The sequence below is a fragment of the Triturus cristatus genome, chromosome 8, assembly GCF_964204655.1.
Source record: "Triturus cristatus chromosome 8, aTriCri1.1, whole genome shotgun sequence".
Lineage (NCBI taxonomy): Eukaryota > Metazoa > Chordata > Amphibia > Caudata > Salamandridae > Triturus > Triturus cristatus.
Genome location: NC_140591.1, coordinates 44,375,916 through 44,400,771, shown reverse-complemented (window position 1 = coordinate 44,400,771; position 24,856 = coordinate 44,375,916). Strand labels below are relative to the sequence as shown.

At 46.1% G+C, this 24,856-nt stretch overlaps 1 protein-coding gene across 8 annotated transcripts in view; it reads left to right on the top strand.

Moving 5' to 3' along the window:
* Nucleotides 1-325: 325 nt before the first annotated feature.
* LOC146799974 (uncharacterized) overlaps nt 326-24,856 on the top strand; it is an 82,890-nt gene continuing 58,359 nt past the window's right edge. For 2 of the 8 annotated variants that reach the window (XM_085620894.1, XM_085620895.1), the window contains exons 1-3: nt 359-587; nt 16,802-16,874; nt 21,824-21,897. The gene's annotated coding sequence lies outside the window, so the exon portion shown is untranslated. Of the gene's footprint in view, nt 588-16,801; nt 16,875-21,823; nt 21,898-24,856 lie in introns of all 8 variants that reach the window. The other 6 variants (XM_085620896.1, XM_085620898.1, XM_085620900.1 and 3 more) reach the window with 6 other exon arrangements.

Below are 24,856 nucleotides of genomic sequence, written 5' to 3'. Positions count from 1 at the left end.
TCCGGAGTAGTGTGCTACTCACCAAGAAAGTGCTTCAACACCCCATTAGGGGTAACAAGCGCTATATAAATGCAAACCTTTTTCCCTCTTCTATCCCTCCGCTATCCTTCTGAATCCAAATAACTGACTAACCTATCCACAACTCAAATTACTTTCATATTTCACTATACTAATTCAACACTAATCTTTCTTGGGTTCCAGAGCAGCGTGCTACTCTCCAAAAAAAGCGCTTCCATGCCTCCTCAGGGGTAGTAAGCGCTATATAAAACGTAAATTAATAGAGTGGCAACATTGGGCTATTTTGGGCTACTTTCCCGTTGCTTTTGGGCTTGCAAGTTGTGAAAAAATCTGGCAACACTGCCAGCAATGAATGCAGTCTCTTCCGGCCGCTTCTTCCGGCTCCAGCAGCCGTACGGGTGGAAGGATCCTCTGTGCGGTGACCTTCACCCTCTGACCCCAGACATCACCCCCCGGCCTCGGATTGTCATCTTCACCGTCCCCGGCCGAGGGAGAGAGGGCTCTGAGCAGGTAGGAGGCTTCCGGTCAACCCCTCCCGCTTCCGGACAACCTTAACTCTCCACTTCAAGGTATGGCCCCTCCCCGCCTGCGTCCCCCTTTACCTCTCCCCTGCAGACTCAACCCCTTCCCACCTCGTCTGTGCAGCCTCTCCCAGTGCGAAGCGAAGGATGCCAGGCAGCAGTTTTGGTATTTCCTTGCTACCCCCCTCCCCTATCAGAGGAGTGTTTGTCATTCGCGAGGAAAGCTCAGCTGACTTTAAAGCCCCTCTGAAGCTGCGCGGTCCTGCTTGCGCCTGCTCTCTCTGTCCTTACTTGCTTTGCCGTGTGGTGTTTTTAGTTTCCAGTCCAGGCCACTGCACACAGGGATTCCAGATTGCTTCATCTCTTTGTGGCGACAAGCAGAGAAGCATCTTCTGTGAAGATGTCGGTGGTTCCCACTTCCGAACTTAGTGTCGTGCACTCCCGCAGCCCTCCGAAGCAGCCAGAGAACTTCTAAATCATTTGCAAAGTGGGCAGTTGTTGAGGGGCCTTCTGAGGGTGAACTGTCTCTGTGGAGACGTTTTCTGCGGCTCCTGCATGATGGCAACGTGATGAGAGGAAATAAATCAAAACTTTCCTTGTCCCCATAATAGAGAAATGTCGCAAATTAAAAAATATCCAGCTCACGTAACAATTTAGCAACATTGCTAAAAGATCTTAAGCTTTACCTGTCCGAGGATGAAAGTTCATGCCATAAACAGAGACTAAGGCCGCTCTGTTAACAGGACAAGAGCATATAATGCTGGATCTGCTGAAAGTCAAAGCAAAGGTAAAAAAAAAGTCACTAACTGAGTTTCAAATATGAAGCTACTATGGAGCTCAAGGTATGTGCGTGGACGTCTCGGTATCACAGGCCTCATTCTGGCTTTTGCAGAAAAAGCTGCTGAGACGCCCACCCCAGAGAGAATCAAACACTTTGGATTTATTTGGAAAGCTTCCGTTTTTTCAAACTAAAATTAATCTAGCTTTACCTTTTCCGCACACTTAACAATTTATCAGTTCAAACGCAGGGTAATGTTTTAAAGTACGACCCAGTCCATTTTGCCTTGTTACAGTCTAAGCATAAATGAAGTCTGTGGCAGGCATCTTTTCCTTAATTTATATTTCAGAATGAGAGGCAAAACAATCCCCGGGTTTAACTTAATTCACACAACGAATGACTGGTATTTAAGTGTTAATTGCCTTGAATGATGTTTGGCAATTTCCAGCTCCGTGTAGGTAAAAGCCAAGCTGTGAACCTCCTATGAAATATTCTGCTCAAATACCCTGCACTAAAGCTAGCCTTGACTATCTAGTGAAATTTAAATTGCAGCAGTCATAAGGCATACGTGGGCTTTAGCGCTGACTGCTTGAGCAGCCAATGCCGTCTAGGTGTCACAACGAAACCGAAACAAAGAAAAAATATTTCTATAACTACTTTTTTGGTCTTTCACCATTAAGACACTGCATACAAAATAAGCGCACAACTAAATGAAAGATGATAAACCACACATGTTAAAGAAATTGATGAGAAATGCGTTCTTTTTTTGTTACCGTTATCAAACGTCACTTGGTTAATGTAATCACTGCAGAGATTTTGTGTGTAACAGAGTGAAACAGAATGGAGCCTTGGTTAGCACAGTGGGGTATAGTGACTTTTGTATTATAGAGCTGCAAGGTGGCAGCCTGCAACTGAAAGCACGATGAAGATGCAGTTTGTTTGTTTTAAAATTGTATTATACACGTTAAAGGATAGGATACAGCAAAGTCTGCAGAGATGTAGTGTTGTAATGCAAGCATTAACCTTCTATTTCTAGGTTTTTGCACCAGTTTAAATTTAGTTTTAGAGCTTTTTCATTCCTCCAAAGGGTTTCATTTCTGATATTTATCTGTTTCTATGAACTTCATTCCTTGGTTTTACTCGTGAGAAAGTGTCACTCTAAGTGTTACATATTGGGCAGTTGAGTGTCACTCATAAGTGCATTGAAAGCATGGAAATGTCACACGTAAGCAATCTGAAAACTTGGCAGCTATGCTACGGTGACCTGGAGTGGCCCAGTCTGAGATTCACTTCTTTGGTTCATTGTTTCTGCTGCAACATCGCATGGCAAAATCGAGTCCGGCCGAGCCCAGCCTCTATGGAAGACACACTGTGACATGTGGCACTGGATCTATTTGGCTGCGGGCTGCTTGGAGGAGACTTTTAATACTCATCCAGCATGTGCTGGATCCAACCTCTCATGGATCCCATCACCTTTTGCTGTTTTCCGGATCCTGAAACTAGTGATGTAGGTGACTAAACAGTGAGCTGCCATCAGCTATATACCGCCCCACCCCACACACACTCACTCCCTCCTTTGCCTGTTGAACCTGGATCCAGGGGGTACATTACACTCTTGCAGTGCAGCTAAAGATATCCGCAGTGTTGAATTGGGCCGGTGGCAGGGGTTCCATTGCTATGGCAAAAAGAAGGGGAGACGATGAGCATCCTTGCCCCGAGATACATGGAAAGGGGTGTGGGGGTGTTATCGTACCGTTAATCCGAAGCCTCGCCCATAGGGGAAGAGTATAGAAGAGCGATCTATTTGAATAATTTGGAGCTAATGCCCAATCTGGAAAGGAGTGTGAATAAATATGGCCATTCTAAGGAATCAAATGCCTTAGTGGTGTACAGAAATATCGCAGCTGCTTGGAGCGAGGGGTCAATTTCTTGAATTGTTGCAAAAAAGGTGCATAGATTGTGAGCTGTAGCCCTTCCAGGGACAAAGCCGAACTGGTCAGGGCGCATCACGAGGGGCAGCAGCGGAAGTAGTCTTGCAGCAATGATTTTGGCGAGGATTTTAGTACCCAAATGTATCATGGACAGGGGCTTAAAGGAATCACACTGCATAGGATTTTTGTCCGGTTTTAGAATTGCAATAAGCACTTCACAAAGCGATGAGGGGAGTTCTCCCCTCTCCAGCGATTCCTCATACATGTTTTTGAGATGTGGCACAAGCGGTGTTGCAAATTCTTTGTAGAAGGCGGCCTTCAGGCCGTCCAGTCTGGTAGCCCTATCCTTTGGTAAGGAGCGGATGACTCTGATCACCTCTTCCTCGGAGAACTGCTCATCTAGATAGCTGAGGTGGCCGTTTTCGAGCCACAGCAGCTGGACAGTCCAAAAAGTCAACCAAATCCGGGTGGGTAACATTTTGCCTTGCTTCTTAAAGTGAGGAGCACAAGGATAGCATTTCTTCCTGGCAGTGGTCTGACCAATCCCTATCTCATCTGAAGTGCTTAATTCACTGATGATGTCACAAGACCCTGTTTTTTTTTTAATAAGCCAGCTAGTGTTGTGCCCGTTCTGTCCCCCTCTCCGTATCTTCTAGCACATGCCTCCTTTCCGAGGAAGTTTGTCTCCTCTATGGCCGCTTCTTTAAACACCCCAATCTTACCCCTAATATCCCCTAGGGATTCGGACTTGGTGGTGGCAAAAAATTCGCTTTCCAGTACCTGTATCTCCTCTTCTAGGTGCTAAAGGTCTCCCCGCAGTGAGCGCAGCACCCCCGTCTGCTTTGCGATGCATTCCCCCTGAATCACGGACTTAAATGCCTCCTCAAGGATAGAGGGGGAATCAACTGTGCCCTCATTTAACTCAAATTATTTTACTATCGCTGATCTGATGGCGTCTCAGAACACCTGATCCCCTAATGCCCCCGACGGGAGTCGCCAGCTAGACGCTCTGCTTGGGTAGTCCGGCAGAGCCAGTTCAACCGGGGAGTGGGCTGATTGGGTTCTAGCTAGATGGGTGACTGTAGAAACCCAGGCGAGTACGTCTCTCCAGGTCAGCCAGAAGTTGAATCTGGACCAAGAGGGGCCGGCTGATGATACACATGTATCCTCCTCCATGTTTGCTTATTGACTCCGCCATATGTCTTTCAGACCGTGGTCTTCTAATATAGTCTGCAGTTGTGCCACTGCCCTTGGGTGGGGGCGTTGGGCACTGCCCGATCTGTCTCTGCTGGGATCTATGACTATATTAAAGTCCCCCACAGAAACTCTCCATGTGCCTAGGGTATCTGCTAACCTCCAGACCTCTCGGAAGAAGTCTGCGTCGTCTATATTGGGCCCATATATCGAGATCAGACTGATTGGGTGTCCCCCCCCCCCCCCCCTGCGTGCCAGTTAGCATCACATATCGCTCCTGTCGTTCACGTAAGGCATGATGAGAATGACCACCCCCTTGCATAATTAGTCTAGCATGCAACATGTTTCTTCCCAAACCAGCCTGCACGCTGGGGCACCCAAGTGTTCATGTCAAGTGTAGCTCCTGCAGAAAGCAGACGTCCGCTTTATGGTGGTGCAAGTAAGCATCTACCAACCTCCCTTTCCTTCTGTCATTCAAGCACCGGGCATTCCAGGTTATTACTTTTAGTTGGGCCATTTTCTCCTCCTGTACTCCCATGCGACCAGCAGCTGTCTCTTTCTCACACTTAGTAGCTCATCGCCAAACACCTTACGATAGGGGGAGGCAAGCAGAAAAGGGAGAGAAGGAAGGGATAGCAAAGCAACATATTAACCAACTAACTAGTCCCAGGGTACCCCACCCCACACCCACCCAACCTGTCTGGACCCCCCCCCCCCCTTCAACCTCAATGTGGCCACCCGTGGCCAACTGAAAGACACAACAGAGGAATCATCCATGAGGGGAATTCACTAGGGGCCCGCACTTACCAAGTGGTGGAAGCCGGGTGGCTGAACAAAGTAAACGTAACAGGAAGGAACTCCCAACTGCCGGTAAGACAGACATCCATGCACAGTACATATCATATAAGGAAAGGAAAAAAGAGAAATGTGGGTAGTTGCGTCCCTATGAATGTAGAATTGATGCTCTGCGGGCCTGACCTGGATTCCAGGTCGTGTTGGGCTGGCGTGTCTCGATCTTTTAGACATTGTCGCTGATGCGTCTATCTTCTCCAGTGTGCTCTGATCTTTTTACTTTCTTGATTGTCAAGAGAGAGGTGCTGCGGGAGTGACCCCATTAAGGCTGATGAAATTCAGTCTCTAAAAGCTTTGGCATGAGGCAGTCAGACCCTATGTCACGCGGGCAGAGAGAAACATTTGTTTTGCAGCAGTCCCTCTTCAATGTTTAACAGATCATAGACTGCCCGCTTTGTTGTTGTGGTGCAGCCTTCATGGCCATCAGAAACTGCCAGTAAATGCTTCAGGCGTCTTAGGAAAACGCATCAGTGAGCATTTTTGACACTAAATGATGCCAGTAGCATTTTCAGTGACTAGATTGATATAATGCAGTTGTTCTGAAGTAGTATAATTAAACAACACCACCTCCTGGAGGACTGCAACTGGTTTAATGTACTTATTTACATTGTCTAATATACAACACAGGCTGTTGGCGAGTGAGACTTCGTGCCAGATGAGATTTTTTAGACATTCTGATTCTGCTGCACGTGCTGAGTGCATAAACTTTAAGATATAAGCCTTCTGTATGAGTAGTTGATCACTCAATGCAAATTCCATCCTGATCTGGGCCGCAGAGGTATTATACTGCAGTTTAATCCGTTATCTGAATACTGCACTCTGTGAGATGTTCAAGAAGGTGCCAAGTTTCCTTGGGAAAGCCTCTGTCCCATATTCCAGAGTTGGAATAAGTTTGGCAGTAACTATTTTCAGAAACCTCTCAAAAGTATACTGTTTTCTGCTTTTAAATATAGTTTGAAAGGCAGATTGTTATGAAGCCAATTTTGGTTGTAGTGAGTTTAGATGTAATAAGTTAGCCTCCCTTGTTGTCCAGCCAGCACCCAAGATATTTATATTTGTTCGAAATAGTCAGACGATGATTGTTAAGGTGCCAATAGCCCTGTTTTGTCTTTTTCCTGCCAAAAATCACGATGTTAGTTTTCCCCAATTGATTGTCATGCTGTTTGAGCAACAATGATTGTGTGAGATGTCTTTGAAGCCCATTCGGACTTTTGATAGAAAGGACAACATCGTACGCATAGACGAGCGAGGGGATATGATGATTCGCTAATTTTGGTGCATGATTGATTACTGAATAGAATTCGGGTCCCAGATTGCACCTACACAGATTGAATAAAGCTGGTGCTAATACGCACCCCTGCTTGACACCTTGTTCGATGCTTATTTGGTCAGAGACTGCTGAATGACATCCCGGTTTCACTCTGGCCCATGTATTGGAATAGAGCATCAAAATGCCTCGTACTGGTGGTTCTGGGATTTCTCAGGCTATGAGATTGGACCACAGTAGTTGGCGGTTAACATGATCGAAAGCCTTCCTATAGTCTATAAAACAGCAGTAGAGCTGTGTTACTTCTGCCTTAATTGTTTTGCTACAAGCATCCTTAAGGCCACGAGGCCATCGATACTGCCAGACAGTGGTCTAAAGCCAGTTTGGTTAAAAGGCAGCATGTTATTTCTAGCTGCACATTCTTCAAAATCCTCCAACAGTAGCGATGCAAAGTATTTGGCCTCAACATCCAGCAGTGCGATGTGCCGATAGCTGCCAGGGAGCGACACAGGACATGTTTTATAGATGGGGTGTAAGATTGAGCCTTGCCAGGAAGTTGGGATAGATCAGGAATATAGAAATTACCTTCCTTCTGAGGGAGCTGCTGCCACTGCCATCACCTTTGTGAAGACTGGTGGTGCAGAAGTGAGGACAAATGGTAGGACTTTGAACTGATAGTGTTCTGATTCTACAGTGAAGTGGAGCAACTTCCTGTGTGATCTCAGGATAGGGATGTGGAAATAGGCCTCCTGCAGACCGACAGACACCATCCAGTCTTCCGCATTCAGCACTAGCAGAACCTGAGTGAAGGACAGCATTCTAAACTCCTTCTTTTTGGGCAACAAGTTCCAAATCCTAAGGATTAGGATCAGTCATAAACCAGCTTTCTTTTTCGGGATCAGAAAATATCTGGCATAGCATCCCTGTCCCTTTCCTGCTCTATAACCAATTCCACTGCGCCCTTGAATAGAAGGGAATGGACTACCTGTTGGAGTATTTGCAAGTGTTTGAGCCATAGAGTCTATTCAGGGCGGTATGGGAGGGGGCTGTTTGAAGGGTAGAGTATCCCGCTTTCCACAATTTGTAGGCGCAAAGTTCTTTAGTGATGGACTTCCATTTTTGGAGAAAGTGGGGAACCCGTTCTCCAAGTGGTTGAAAATGATCTGGTATAACAGAACTAGAGCTGCTCCCCTGCTGTACTTCCGGAAGTAGAGGTAGAGAAGGGTGGGAGAGGAAGAGCTCGCTTTCATCCTCAACCATGGCCCCTTCGATGCCTGTAAAGCAGATTGGACTGTTGCTACTGTTGCAGGCTATACTGCTCTGAAGGGAGAATCGCTGGCTAAAGCCTCCACGTTTTTTTGTATTGTATTTAGCATCTTAATTGAAATTGAAAACCTAAAAATATAACTGTTGCCTTGCTATCCTTAAATCATTCACAGCAGAGTCGGACTTTGGTCCAAAAAGTCAGGAGCCATCAAATGGTAGGTCCCATAAAGTAGTTTGGACATACTACGAGAAGCCCGAATTCTGGAGCATGCTTGGCGATGAAGGGATATTGATGAACCTGTAACCCTGGCTACTCAAACAATCAAATTCACTGATAATGTGTTTGGTTGCTGTTTATCCATTTGCAACTAACTTTGAGAAGTGATAAGCAAGATGATCTGACAAATTGGGGGTAACCGCTTGAGCAGTATCTACTGCAGAATGTACATATCTGCCTAGCAAGCACGTGGCATTGAGGGGATTTTAGTGGCATGCTAGACTGAGAAAACGTTCTTTGCAATATGCACCATCTTTGTACATTCTCTGTCTGCTGGGGTTGAGGGAAATGATTCTGGGTCGTTTTGGATGAACACGAGGCCCAAACCACTAATCTTTCGGGAGAAGGGTGGGCTGATGAAATGTGGGCTCTCCCAATGCTGGTTTGCATCTTCTTGCGAATGATCAAGAGACAGCAGTAGAGGTAGCTGCTTTCCCCCACATTGTCAGTATAGACTCCGTGATCACCTCAATGAATGGTAGAAGATGCTCAGATGAATATATAGAGGAATGAAGGACTTCAGCTAAAATATTAGGATTTAATTCTGCTGTAGGTAGATGTATGTTCAATATCTCAGCAGTTTTCTTCAGTACAGAGGGGTAAGAGGTGACCGCTGGATGAGGGTTGCCTGAGGGAAGATACCAGCGCACCTTCTGGAGATGTATCTAAGTCACTCGCATCTTTCAGGCCCTCGTAAGTGGGGTCTTGGGATGGTTGGTCATACCGATCATTGTCCCAATCATCTGGGTCATCTTGAAGATTGAAGTCACCCATCGCAAATCTTTCTTCTTCTAGAAGTCTTGGTGCTTCTCTGCTTGCCCTATGAGGCCTCAAAGGCAGCCCTATCTGAAGGAGGTTTTGAGGCAGCAAGCGAGGAGAAAAGCTGAAGTGGAGGAGACATCAGAGTAGCTGATGGCATCGGAGGCTGCGATGCCGGTGGAGTGTCCTGCGGTGCAGATGGTGTCACAGCGGCGGTGATGAAACATTAGGTGCCTCGGCTGATGGCAATGTATTGGGTGCTGAAAGAGGAGGGAGATGTCACTCTCAGCACTGATCTTTGAGATGCAGGAGCCGGTAGAGGATTTGCACAAGATACTTGTGGCAAATGGTAGAAGGATGTAAACGGAGTTGACTGAAACATCGTCGGTATTACTCCTATTTTATAGAATAGAGGACCCGTGGGGCCAAGCGGCAGGCCTGAGGGGGATCATGTCTCTATTAAATACAAAGAACATGCATTCAGAAAGTTTGATATGGCTGGGTCCAAACTCGGGTTGCATGGTGGGAAAAATCAATGGATTGGAATGTGGATTGGGGCACTGCCACTGCCTGAGATTAATTCAAGCATTCCATCATACACCTTGCTTTTGTTGACATTGTATGCAATACAGAAATACAATAGCTTGTTCAACTAATTAATGACACATACAGGACATCGGCAGGCAGTATTCGAAGGTTAGAAAAGAAAGGAACATCCTGAAAATAGCTTTCTCGAGAGGACACAAATATGACATTTTGTTTTGGGAAAGACACCACAGTTCAGGTGTCAATTTCAAAGATTTTCTACAAATGGAAAAACACACAAAGACACATGCACCTGGAAAGTCTCGCTCAGATAAAATATACATACACATTTCCTCTGCAAATATGAATGGCTGTCAATGCAAGCTGGATGGGTCTGTAAAGCGAGATTCACTGGTTTTCCCAATGCTTATTTTCTTCTAGTATATAGTCTGATGCAATACTCCCTTACAGCCTGCATGAACAGGTATGTTCATGAAAATGCCCCTTTATTGGGGTGCACATATTCTGGGCATTCAAGCTCCTTGCTGGATGTATTTTGGAAGATTTAGTGGATTGGGGAGTGTATGAGATGCCTCTGACAGCGGGCGTTTCAAAGTAAGATTCTGAATTTGTTGGGAATCTAATGTGGCTTCCAGAACCAAGCAGGCTGCTGAACATTCTGAGAACAGCATCCACATAGAGACAAAAGACCCCTTGCTGACAATCCACTGCCTAAGTATCTGCCTGATGAACATTCCAAGCACAGCATCCACATAGAGACAAATGACCCCCAGCTGACACTCCACAGCCTAAGTATCTGCCTGATGAACATTCCGAAAACAGCATCCACAGAGACAAATGACCCCCAGCTGACAATCCACTGCCTAAGTATCTGCTTGATTCCTTGCAGACCAGCATCAAACATTCGCAGCCTGGCTGATTGAGTGTGCGTTTTGTTCAAGAGACCAGAACTAATGATGAGACAAGACTGTCAATTATGAAAGATGCATAGGTGCACCTCAGGTTTTGACATGAAGACTCCTGTTGATTTAAACTGTGGGTTCAATATGAATTTTGGTTTTAATTAGGTCTTGCTGGTAGCTTGGCTAGTGAAGCAGAGTTTCATAATTTTGAGTATGAGCAGCTGATAGCTAGAACCTAAAACATATCACGATTAATTACATTTCTACAATATTTGTGAAGTCCTGCGATACTGGAATTATTGAATTAACTTACCATGAAAAACAGCCCCAGCATGCATTTTCTCCCTGTCGCATTTGTATTATTGTTCCCATGTTTCCATAGTGTAAAAAACAAGGCCTTGTCGATGGTTCTGATAAATTGCGCCTCATCGAGTGCCTCTGCTGTCTTCAGTGAAGCCTTTGCGCCGGCATGAGAACCCCGCATCTCCTGTACCTGCAGCATTTTGCTGCTGTCTGCCCGGGGAGTTGGAGGGTAGGGTGTGGGGAGAGGACAGTGATAAACATCTGAGTTGCACTCTGCTGTAAGAGGCATGCTTTTCCTCATCTTCTTTACTAGTGTAATTTCCTTGACGAGAGAGCGTGGAGGCCCGCCATGACTCTTTCTTGTCTATTCTCTTGCATCTAAGACCCATGCCTTGTTAATCCACCGGGATGTGCTGAGCTGCTAAAATTTTGGATTTATGCATAAATCCGCTGACTAGCACTTTCAGTTAAGTAATGTCTAAAATTAAACTCCTATTTTAGTATTTACATCCAAAAATCATCTTTATATTTCAAAATAAAGGAGTCTGTATTTTTTGTAGCAGAGCTTGGCTCAGTTTCTGTTAACAGCAAAAAGTGGAATTGTTGGAGGGGCTGGTAAACTGGAGTTACATGAGCCTTTACTTGTGAAGCAAAACTAATTGTAAATTAAGGATATCTCTGTGTGGAAAATATGCATGTTTGTAACAGTATTAAAAGATATCAATGCTTACCCAATGGCTGACTAAACAAGCATTGGCAAAGCCAATAGGTCTCACTTACGAGAAAAGAGCTATTGGGTTTATTAATGTGTTCTTTTCAGTCATGATGTACAGCAGTGAGGCTGCCAGGCAGCCTAGATGAAAGCTTTTATTTAAAAATAAAAAGCTTTTTATATTACTGGCTGACGGGAGGGTGGGGTACGAGGCAAGACGGGGGAGGGCATGTGTGGGTGCAACACGGACAACGAACGGTGTAAGGAAATAAACCACTATGACGCGGATACCGGTGTCAGTGTCTTTGTTTTGTTACGGCGGGTGGAACGAAGGAAAGAGGGTGGACAGGTGAGTGGGGCAACACGGACAACAGATGGTGGGAGGCTATCATGGATAACAGAGAACTAGGGGTAGTAACAAGGAAGGACAACAGAAGGTGGGAGGGCAGGTGAGGCTGCAATCAACACTGACACAGAAAGGAGGGAGGGTAGGTGGGGCAAGCAGAAACATTAAATGGAATAACTGGCTACTCCGTGTTTCTGGGGTATAGGACAACCAGATATGGATCATCAAAGCGCCAGTAAAATGCCACAAAACACATAGTTTCATAACACATTTATGGTGTTTTAAAATTTGCCACTCCGTGCCGCAATATCCGGGGGAGAGAAGGAGAGGTCTGCATAAAGGACAATATGGTAATTTAGAAAGGTAAATGCTTGGGAGTCCACCAGAGGGCTTCTTAGTTGTGGGCAGTCATTTGTTGTCAAATAATGTACTTGTCGTAGGAGCATTTCTCACTTAGCCGAGCAACGCTATCAAGGTGGGTCGTTCTGTCTGACACCCCAGCATCTTATGCAACGCATCTAAAATAGTTTCCAAGTAACATGTAATATCTGGGCAGGAGCAGGCCAAGTACAACAAGCATTGGCATAGCCAATAGGTCTCGCCTTTGGGACATTATAAGTGTTTAGCCATGCAACAGTTGATGTTGCACCAAGGATATTGTGCTGCATAATTAAATACTTATAAGGTCCCAAAGGGAGACCTTTGGCTATGCCAATGCTTGTTATAGTTGTAGCCTCCACTGGAAAGCATACAGGAAGCTCGGAGAGAATGTCAATGCATTGTTGGCTGTCAGAAAGACCTTAGAGACACAAGCCCATAACAAGAAACACACGGGTCAGAACTGAGGCATCTCCAGAAAAAGGAGATACTGAGATTCCCCCGAGAACGGCAATGCTGGGTGCCAAGGCATTTGCACAGAGGGGGCATATAACATCTCCAGTTGTGCCCTACGTCGCAATCCCTCCCAGGCCCATACCATACAGCACATTGTATCTACCATAGATCGTTATCTAGTCTGTAGCCTATAAAGGACCGTGTTCAGCGGCGTCCAAGCCAATTGGTCTTGTTCCAGCGCTGTATGCGCCATGAATTGCATTGGGAATATCCAATGAAATCCGAACTGAGCTTGGGTACTTGCAGTTGTAGTAAAGCTCCATGTCTGGGCCGCCCAAACCTCGCCCAAACCTCGCTGTTAAAAGGGTAGGGTCAGGGTTTCCCTAGAAATCCTTGCTTTTCTTTCCAGCCCAGGCAAGGAATATTAAGTCAGATTGCAGTCTATGTCTGAAACTAGTGCTAAGGGGGAGCGGGAGGTCAATAAACATGTAGAGGAACTTGTGGACAATGACCATTTTTGCTATAGCCACTCGTCCTGCCAGGGACAGCGGCTGACTAGCCCCCCGTCCCATTGGACTTTCCAGCCAGTCCATGAGTCGCCCGTAGTTATTTGTCCAAGTTCCTCAATGTTACGGCTTAGCCAAATTCCTATGAATTTCACTGGGCCCTCCGCCCAGCAGAGTGGATACTCCGATTGAAACCGTTTTGTGACTGCCGTCATCAGAAAGATAACCAATTTCCCCTAGTTAATGTTTATGCCAGAGAGGCCTCCGAATCTTGTGATCTCCCTGATCAGGGGGTCAAAATTTTCGGGCGGATGTTTGGCATACAGGGTCACGTCATTCACATGCAAAGTAACTAGTATTACCCGTGGAGCGAATGTCAGGCCTCGGTGCGTGTGATGCTGCCTTAATCGGGCCGCCAGGGGTTACATGGCTTTGGCAAAAAGAAGGGGAGACAACGGGCATCCTTGCCACGAGATACATGGAAAGGGGGGGATATCGTCCCGTTAATCCGAAGCCTCGCCCATAGGGGAAGAGTATAGGAGAGCAATCAACTTGATGAATTTAGAGCTAATTCACAATCGGGAAAGGAGTGCGAATAAATATGGTCATTCTAAGGAATCAAATGCCTTAGTGGTGTCCCGAAATATCGCAGCTGCTTGAGTGAGGGGTACATTTCTTGAATTGTTGCAAAAAAGGTGCGTAGATTGTGAGATGTAGCCTTTCCGGGAACAAAGCCTCACTGGTCACGGGGCATCACGAGGGGCAGCAGCAGAAGTAGTCTCGCACCAATGAGTTTGGCGAGGATTTTAGTATCTAAATTGATCATGGGCAGGGGCCTATAGGAATCACACTGCATAGGATTCTTATCCAGTTTTAGAATTGTAATGATAAGCGCTTCACAAAGCGACGAGGGAAGTTCTTCCTTCCAGCGATTCCTCATACATGTTTATGAGATGTGGAACAAGCAGTGTTGCAAATTCTTTGTAGAAGGCGGCCTTAAGGCCATCCTGTCTGGGAGCCCTATCCACTAATAAGGCGCGGATGACCCTGATTACCTCTTCCTCGGAGAATGGCTCATCCAGATAGCTGCGGTGGTCGTTTCCAAGCCACAGCAGCTGGATAGAGTAAAAAAAGTCGACCAAATCCGGGTGGGTAACATTTTGCCTCGCTTCATAAAGTGAGGAGTACAAGGATATAATTTCCGCCTGGACGGAGGTCTGACCAATCCCGCCTCATTGTCCGAAGTGCGTAATTCGCTGATGTAGTCGCAAGCCCCCGTTTTTTTTATAAGCCGGCTAGTGTTGTGCCCTCTCTGTCTCCCTCTCCGTATCTTCTAGCACATGCCTCCTTTCCGAGGTAGTGTGTCTCCTGTATGGCCGCTTCTTTAAACTCCTCAATCAGACCCCTAAAATCCCCTAGGGTTTCGGACTTCTTGGTGGCAAAAAATTCGCTTTCCAGTACCTGTATCTCCTCCTCTAGGCGCTAAAGGTTTCCCCGCAGTGAGCGCAGATTTAAATGCCTCCTCAAGCATAGAGGGGAATCAACTGTGCACTCGTTTAACGCAAATTACTCTACTATCGCTGATCGGATGGCGTCTTGGAACACCTGATCCTGTAGTGCACCCGATGGAAGTCGCCAGCTAAACGCTCTGCTTGGGTAGTCCGGCAGAGCCAGTTCAACCGGGGAGTGGTCAGATAGGGTTCTAGCTAGATTGGTGACTGTAGAAACCCAGGTGAGTATGTCTCTTGAGGTCAGCCAGAAGTCGATTCTGGACCAAAAGGGGTTGACTGATGATACACATGTACCCTCCCCCATGTTTGCGTTTTTTGACTGCGCCATATATCTATCAGTCTATGGTCTGCTATAATAGTCTGCAGTTGTGCCACTGCCCTTGGGGGGTGGGGGCGTTGGGCACGGCCCGAGCTGTTTCTGCAGGGATCTATGACCATATTGAAGTCCCCTCCACCCCACAGAATCGATCCCTGTGCCTAGGGTATCTGCTAACCTCCAGACCTCTCTGAAGAAGTCCGGGTCATCTACATTGGGCCCATATATCGAGATCAGCCTGATTGGGTGTCCCGCGAGCGTGCCTGTTCGCATCATGTATCGCCCCTGTGGGTCGCATAAGGCATGATGAGAATGACCACCACCCTTGCATAATTAGAATAGCATGCAACATGTTTCTCCTCAAACCAGCCTGCACGCAGGGGCACCCAAGTGTTCCATGTCAAGTGTAGCTCCTGCAAAAAGCAGAAGTCTGCTTTATGGTGGTGCAAGTAAGTAGCTACCAGCCTCGCTTTCCGTCTGTCATTCAAGCCTCGGGCATTCCAGTTTATTACTTTTAGTCGGGCCATTTTCTCCTTCAGTACACCCATGCGACCAGCAGCTGTCTCTCTCTCTCACACTTAGAAGCTTATTGCCAAACGCCTTCCGATAGGAGGAGGCCAGCAGGAAAGGGAGGGAAAAAGGGGATAGCAAAGCAGCATATTTACCAACTAACTAGTCCTAGGGTACCCCACCCCACACCCACCCAACCTGGGTGGACCTGCAGAGAGAGAGAGAGGGAAAATAATATGCAAGACACTTATAGCTGACCATTTTGCATTTCACTCCAACCAAGATGTTAGGTTTGCCTAGTTCGCTCAGACTCCATAGATCAAATATTATGCGAGGTGCAACTCAAATGTAACAAGCAACGGTGACTGGAGATGGCGGTGGCAAACAAAAACTGCAGGAAGGGTGCAGTGCAAGCAACAGGCAAGCAACTACAACAAGGAAGCAACAAAAACTGAATGGAGCAAGAAGTTTAAAAAGTACCTGAATCCGAGCTTTAGGCATGGAAGGACACAAATGAAGCAATTAACCAGTACTTTGTCCATGCTCCATGGAAGGGACAAACATACAATGAAGAAAGTGAAACCAACAGGTGCTGACCAATGAGAAGCAAGGAAAAAAACAAACCAAAGATCCCGCAAGCAAATCTCAGGAGAAACTTAAAAATAATGAAGAGAAGCAGCGTAAGACATAATGGAGATGCACATGGTTAGATGTGGGCCACAAACACCCCTTCATCAAAAATATCAAACAGCCATACTTGCCTCCAGACCAAAGCCTAGACTGCTTTTGTCTTAAAAACCCTAGGGGCCTGAGATAAATACAGAGACAGACAGACAGACAGACTAGGCCAGGTGCAAAGACAAAGCAAACTCGAGGAGATGATGGCCGGAGCGCTGAAACTTTTCACACTCGCCTCCAGTCACTATTAGATCTCAGTTGAATCCATTATCGTTCTTTAGCTCACTTTGCCATCCCAGTTCAGACCCAGCCATATGCAAATCTGTCTTGATCCTGTTCCTCATGGGAACTGTCCAGCCTGAACTGCCAAGCCAGGTCTTCCCTGGACCAGAAACCAGCATCCTGGGCCGGGTTTCGGGGTGACTCCCCTCATCAGCTAGACTAGCATGAATCCAGTGGCAAAGTGAGCAAGGGACACACATCTGGGTATACCCTGCCAAATGCAAAGACCGACAGATGTACACACACACACACAAACACACATACTCTCACTCACTCATATTCAAACATATTCAAACACTTTAGAAACAATCAGACTGTACATGGAACAGAGGCTCTTGGGGCAAACAGAGGGTGTGTTATGTCAGTTTGTTTTAGTACTGTAACACAGGCCAACTACAAGACTCCCTGGGTAATGATATGTTTTATTGCTCTCCATTTATCATACAGGCTCAAATTCTTTAGAAAGGCTATCATTTCTTTTATTTTTCTTAGGCCCTGCAGGCTCTTCCTAGCTCCAGAGACTGAATGGGGCTCGACCTCCAGTGTCCCCAGATTAAAGGAAAACGTGAGTCTTTTTTTTAACCAGGTTAAAAAAATCTCAAAATGATTGCATAACCAATTCCTCTCAAATTCTCATCTATGGCTGTTCTTCCCAGCTCATTCGTATCCAGTTATGTTGTACTTTCTATGTACAGTTGTATTTCTATATCTTTATTTCCCCTGTCTGTTTATTCCTTCTTCTGCTGTGCCATCAAGACTTGCTTCTAAAAGAAAATAACCCCAGAAGATTTTAGGGCTCACCCTTTAAGCAGGATTCTATGCACAATTGTCATGGTTTCGCCCTCTGCCCCCCCCCTCGCCCCCCAGGTGTCACCCATGCGCCCTCCTACGTCAGCCTCTATGGCCGTACTCTCCCCAACCTCTTCCGTCCCTGTACCACCGCTGTCATGCACCTGATAAGTCATGGTCCTCCCATGAACCATGGTGGGACCACAGCATTTCCAGGTGAGTGCCGTCTTCCATCGGTGTCGTTTGTCTGTATTTCGAGGACTTCCTCTTGGCTCTGTGGTCCTTCTCCCTCCAACAGAGCTCCTTGGTTTCGATTCCTTCTGGCTTTCATCCATGCTGTAGCTCCTCTGTGTTACCTGTGCAGCAGGGTATCCTCCTCAGTGAGCAGGTTCCTCGTTGGTGGTCCTCCGCTTCCCATGTCTTGGGATCAATGATTGTCAGCATGAGAGAACATTTTATAGACCTTTGCTAGTTTTCCTTCTCCAAGTCTTTCTTCTCTATTTATATTCTATTTTCTCCCTTCTTTCCATTTGTCAGTCTTTCTAAGTTATCCTCTGTTTTTCCTTAGCAGGTCCTCATCCACCCTACTAGCTAGACATAATTAAAACCACATGCTGAAAAACAAACACATATGCAACCCACAAGCACTAGGCTAGTTTTGCATTTGTTTTACTCTTCGCACACAAAGAACATGAAAAAAAATATAGGCTTGTGCATTAACACTGAGACTAGTCACTACATATTTCAGACCCTGAGCAGACTACAAATGGTTTGCATTGCCTAGATACATGGACCTTTTTTTTCGGCAAGGCTTTGCCAAGAGGTATTTGACAACAAATGGCTGCCTACAGTTAAGAAGCCCTCTGGGGGCCACTCAAGCATTTTTCCAAATTACCATATTGTCCTCTGTGCAGACCCCCCCCCCCCCCCCCCCCATGATACTGCGGCATGGATTGGCAAATTTAAAAAAAGTATGACACAAAATTATGTGTTTTGTAGCATTTTAGGCGCGCTTTGATGACCCATATCTGGCTGTCCTATACCCCAGAAACGCTGCCATTAAGAGTAGGTGGTTCTGGGAACTTGTCATTACGAACTCCACAGCACCATAATGGCTAAACTGAGAAGTTTGGTATCAAACTTTTCTGCATATTAAACCCAGTCCTATGCCAGTGTGGGATTTAATGAACAATGCACACAGAGGGCATCTCAGAGATACCCCCTAAAAACTAACCTACCACTAGTGTCAAGGCTGAGTGGCTGCTTTCACCTGCCACCACCAGACATGTTTCTGGACCCCTGGGTCGAGAGCCTGCTGCTCTCTGGTGCCTGAAACAATACACACCCTGGGATGAGGTGCCAAGTCTACTCCTCCAGGATGGGCAGGGTTCATGAAGGGGAAGCTTCAAAGGCATGCTGCCTGCTGCTCTCTGGTGCCTGAAACAATACACACCCTGGGATGAGGTGCCAAGTCTACTCCTCCAGGATGGGCAGGGTTCATGAAGGGGAAGCTTCAAAGGCATGCTGCCTTTGTGAGCCTCTCCAGGCCATTTGCTGCTTTCAGCAACTGGTCCCCACTGGTTCTACCCCCCACTTTGGGCGGGAGAACCGGCGGGTAAAACAAGAGAGGGAGAGAGGTGTGCCCACCTCTGCCAACTCCACCCCTCAGGTGGGGGAGGCGAGGTGAAGCACAACTCTGAGTCCCCACCATCTTGAGGAGGGGGGAGGGGACCCAACCAACCTGGGGCAGGCACCTGCACCCCTCCCACTGTAGGGTGGCACAATAGGGGGTGCACCCACCCCAAGGAAGGGACCCATTGGAACCTGCCCTTTACCTATCTGTAACGCCTCTAAATCTAGTATTTAGGGGGCACACTGAACCTTACTTCCTCAGATCCAGCCTGACAACAAGAAGAAAAGAAGAAGGACCAAACAGCCGTGCAGCCAGCTAACAAGAGGACGACGCCCACTGATTTGGCCCCAGCCCTACCGGCCTGTCTCCCCTTGAACCTGCTCCTGCGAAATCCTGGTGTGTCCTGCAGCCAGGAACCTCAAAAACCCCAGAGGAAACTGCCTGCCTTCACCTCCAAAGACTGCTTCTCCCGTGAACACTGGATTTGTTCAACTGCAACCTCTGGCAGCAGCCAGAGACCGCAAATATGCCCCACTCTGCACCCGCCATCCACAGCCCGAACTCGAGTGGGCAAACACCATGAGGAGGTCACCCCGGTGATCCTAAACCGAGATCCGGTGACCCCTGACCTGCCTCAAGCCTCCAGCCGACGCCTGCAGCCTAAATCCAGAAGGCCCCCTTGACCGCTATCTGGAGCTGGTAAGAAGATCCGACACCAAAAGGCACCCCCTGCACCCGACGCCTCGCGGCCCTGTGTGCCCAAACCAACGGTGCCTAACCAACCCCTAACTTCCCGACTTACCTCTCGAAGTGGTGGTCGCACCCAGAAGTCCTTCATCTCCCTGCCTGCAGTGCTTTTGCTAACCGGAGGTTCTCCATTGAAAACAGGGCACCCGACGTCAAAACAGCACTCTGCACGCGGCCGCCTCAGTGCCACTAAGGGTGCACCTTTTGTGCTACTTTGTTTCCCCATTTGCCGTGACCTAAACCCTAGGAGCTTTGCTCCCACAACCCAGTGGCCTGCTTGCCAGCAGCCACCAACCGGAGGCCCCTTATCCCCATTGGATAACATTGGGCCTCAACACTACACCCAACCGCCCTAGTGCCGCTGAGGGTGCAACAAGAGTGCATCACTGACTATGGGGGACCTCTGAGTCTTACCCCAGAACCTTAACTCCCACAGTGGATAACTTACCTGTGAACCGATGACCTGTTTTTCCTCCATAGGATAACATTGACAATTTTCTACCAAAACGTTTCTAAGAGTGGAGTTTTGAAATCTAAAAATATTTTTTAAAAATTGCACAAATAACCAAAACGTATTTACTTACCTGTAAGCAGGAAATGTCCCGGGGGCATATGTATCAACATCACCATTTGCGATTCTCAAACAGCGATTTTTAAAGAATCGCTATTTGAGAATTGCAAAACGGGATGTATTTAAAAAATTGCAAACTTTTTGCGATTTCTTAAAATTCCTTAATTGCGATTAGCAAATTGCGAAATCGCAATTAAGGAATACCTGCCCATTCATTTCTATGGGCCAGGAGACCCATAGGAATGAATGGGAAGTAATTCTCAAATAGCGAATCGCAATTTGCTAATCGCAATTTGAGAATAATTTCAAAGGTGCAAGGGTGAAATGAGCGTGTGTGTGCATACGGCGCACATACATGCCCTAAGGGCATGTATGAGCGCCACGTGGCACTTTGTAAAATTCAAAAAAGTGCATTTTGAAAGGAAATCGCAAATTATCACCAACTGGAAGTTGGTGGTAATTTGCGATTTCTTAAGGATAATTCGCACAACTTGGGTGCTTTTTACATATCATTTAAGAAATCGCAATTTGCAATTTCTTAAATGCTTACGCAAAATTAAGAAATCGCTAAATTAGCAATTCCTTAATTTAGCGATGGGATTTGGGTCATACATCCCGATTACCGATTTTTTTAATCGCAAACGCTGTTATTTTGCGAATCGCAGCGTTTGCGATTAAAAAATCGTTTGATACATATGCCCCCCAGTGCTGAATCTAGGTATCCAGCACGGAGTTAGAAAAGTAACGTAAAAAGTAACTTACCTGTAATTTACTGAAAAAGCCTATTCATTTCAATGTACTATATTTGCTAAGTGTTGCAGCCTACTGCATCCCATGTAAATCAAGCAAAGTATAATTTCTATATCATTTTCAAACTGTTCTACATTCAGCAACGTATTACTGCAAAGTATTTTATGCTTACCTGTGCCAGGCTTGCTTGGTTCTAAAATAAAACTGTATATTTTTTTTTTATACAAAAACAATTGGCCTAGACTTCAGTTCTTGAGTGTGTGAATTAATTTGCTGACTGAGTGTGTACATCAAATGCTTAACACTGTCCTCTGATACTGCCGTACTGCTCTACCACAAATAGTGTAAGGTTATATCTAAATTTAACCTCTGCCTCCCTCTGGGGTCACCTGGACTCTATACACAATACCTACTTTTGGTGTAGTATATATAGAGCCAGTTTTCTAAATGGACTGAGCCCTGAAACCTTTCAGACACTCACCCCAAGTCACTATTAGATCTGGGTTGAATCGATCATCATTCTTTAGCTCGTTTCGCCACCCCATTTCAGACCCAGCCATATGCAAATCAGTCTTAACCCTGCTCCTCATGGGAACAGTCCAGCCCGAACTGCCAAGCCAGGTCTTCCCTGGACCGGAAACAAGCATCCTGGAACCGGTTTAGGGGTAACACCCTTCAGCAGCCAGGCTAGCTTGAATCCAGTGGCAAAGTGAGCAAGGGACCCCCGTCGGGGCATACCCTGCCAACTGCAAAGACAGACAGATGTACACATACACACAAACAAAGACACCCTTAAACATATTCAAGCACACTTTAAAAACACACAGACTGTACGTGGAACAGAGGCTCTTGGGGGGCAAAAAGAGGGTGTGACATATTGGTTTGCCTTAGTTCTGTAACACAGGCCAACTAAAAGCCTCCCAGGGAATTTAAATGTTTTATTGTTCTCCATTTATCATATAGGCTCACGTTCTTCAAAAAGTCTACCAAGATCTCACAGAATCATTTCTTTTATTTTTCTTAGGCTCAGTCCTTGCAGACTTAGCTCCAGAGACTGAACAGGGCTCGACCTCCAGTGTCCTCAGATTAAAGGAAAACGTGAGTGTCTTTTTAACCAGATAAAATAAAAAAATCTCAACATGATTGGATAACCAGTTCCTCTCAAATTCTCATCTATGGCTGTTCTTCCCAGCTCTATCGTATCCAGCTATGTTCTACTTTCTATGTACTGTTGTATTTCTGTATCTTTATTTCCCCTGTCTGTTTTATTCTTTCTTCTGCTGTGCTCTCATACCTTCACACTCTTTGCCTAAACCCCCATTACAATTATAAGACCCTTAGGTAGGCCATCAAGACTTGCTTCTAAAAGAAAATAAACCCAGAAGATTCTAGGGCTCGCCCTGTAAGCAGGATTCTATGCACGATTGTCCTGGTTTCACTCCCCCCCCCCCCCGCCTCCCCCCAGGTGTCACTCATGGGCCCTCTTGCGTCAGTCTCTATGCCCGTACTCTCCATGACCTGTACTACCGCTGTCATACACCTGGTCAGTCATGGTCCTCCCAAGAACCATGGTGGGACCACAGCATTTCCAGGTGAGTGCCGGCTTCCATCTGTGTCGTTTGTCTGTATTTCAAGGTCTTCCTCTTGGCTCTGTGGTCATTCTCCCTCCAACAGAGCTCCTTGGTTTCGATTCCTCCTGGCTGTCATCTGTGCTGTAGCTCCTCTGTGTTCGCTGTACAGCAGGGTATCCTCCGTGACTAGGCTCCTCGTTGGTGGTCCTCCGCTTCCCATGTCTTGAGATCAAAGATTGTTGGCATGAGAGAACTTTTCATAGACCTATGCTAGTTTTCCCTCTTCAAGTCTTTCTTCTCTATTGCTCTTTTTGTGTTCTATTTTCTCCCTTCTTTCCATTTGTCAGTCTTTCTAAGTTATCCTCTGTTTTTCCTTTGCAGGTCCTCGTCCACACTACTAGCTAGACACAATTAAAACCACATGATGAAAAACAAGCACATATTCAACCCACAAGCACACGGCTAGTTTTGCATTTGTTTTACTCTTCACACACAAATAACATGAAACAAATATATAGGCATTTGCATTAACTCTGAGACTAGTGACTACATATTTCAGACCCTGACCACACTACAAATGGGTTACGTTGCCTAGATACATGTACTTTTTTTTCGGCAGGGCTTTGCGAAGAGTTATTTGACAACAAATGACTGCCTACAGCTAAGAACACAAGCATTTTCCTTTCTAAATCACCATATTGTCCTCTATGCAGAACCCCCATGATATTGCGGCATGGAGTGGCAAATTAAAAAAAACTATGGCACAAAATTACGTGTTTGGCAGCATTTTAGCTGCGCTTTGATGACCCATATCCGGTTGTCCTATACCCCAAAAACACTGAGTAACCAGTTATTCCCATCTATGTGCTTGCCCTCACCTTCCTTCCTTCCTTTGTCAGTGTCCTTGTAACATCCTCCCGTTCTGTTATCCATGATTAGCCTCCCACCATCTGTTGTCCGTGTTCCCCCGCTCACCTGTCCGGCCTCTTACCTTCGTTGCCTGTGTTGCCCTCCACCCGCCATAACAAAACAAAAACTCTGACACTGGTATCGGCGTCATAGTGGTTTATTTCCTTACACCGTGCGTTGTCCGTGTTGCACCCACACATGCCCTCCCCCGTCTTGCCTCGTACCCCACCCTCCCTTCTGCCAGTAATAAAAAAAACGTTTTATTATTAAAAAAAAGAAGGAAAGGTTTCAACTTGGCTGCCTGGCAGCTGCACTGCTGTACATCATGGCTGAAAAGAACACATTAATAAGCCCTATAGCTCTTTTCTCGTAAGTGAGTCCTATTGGTTCTGCCATTGCTTGTTAACTCGCCCATAAGGTAGGCATTGATTTCTTTTAATACTGTTACATATGCATATTTTCATCACGGAGATATCCTTAATTTACAATTCGCTTTACTTCACAAGTAAAGGCTCATCTTAATCCAGTTTACCAGCCTCTCCAACAATCCCATTTTTTGCTGTTAACTCCTCTGCTGCTGCCCCCCCCCCCGTGCTAAGCCTTTTATGGCTATTTAGGGTAGTTCGCACTTAGGCCCCCATAACCTTTTGTCCACATAAGGTATTCACAACAAATTTGTGTCCTTTGCTTCTAACATCCTGAGGATTCTAAAGGTACCCAGGGTTTGTGGTTTCCACTTGATAGGACCAAGAAATTAGTGAAAATACAGAAAAATGTTGAGTTTTGAGGGAAAAATTGAGAAAAAGTGCTGCAGAAGAAAGCGTCTGGTTTTTTCCCGCAAATGATATCAACAAAGAGTTTGTGGTGCTAAAATCAGCATCTTCCCACCTTTCAGGAACAGGCAGACAGTTAAAATAAAAAATAAATTGAAATAGAGTTGAGAACAACAGCCAATTGTGCCAACGTTTTCACCTGTAACGTCTTCTAAGTATGGCAGATCTTTGAAATCAATATACTGTTACGTCCGCTGGACCCTTATGGTTGTGGTGATATATAGGACTTGTAGGTTCACGAAGAACCCATGGTACCCAGAGCCAATAACTAGGCTGCGCCTTGCAATTGTTTTTCATTATGTACCCGGTATATAGCGATTCATTTAGTAAAATATAAAGAGTGAAAAATGGGTATCAAGGACACCTATGCATTTCTGAAATGGGTACATAATATAGAGTTTAGAAGCAGTAGTTATCTGCCCATCTCCCAAATTGTGGGCACCCATACTAGCATGGGAACTAGAGGATATCTTTATGTCTCGCCTACGTAGCGCGCATGCGCTACTTCGGAGGGGACCTTTAGCAATCCATCAGCATTTTGGCTAAAAGCGTGCACGTTTTGCATTGCTTTCTATTGCAACGCGTGCATGTTTGGCGTTTCCCTTGCGGCGGCGAGCATCGGCGCCATCTGTTTGTAATTATCTTGAAAACAGATGGTGCCCCTGCTTGCTCCCTCAAGGGAAACGCTGTGGGTGTCTGGTGTACCATCTACTTTTTTGATGTGCCCGCCTACTTTAAAAGGTA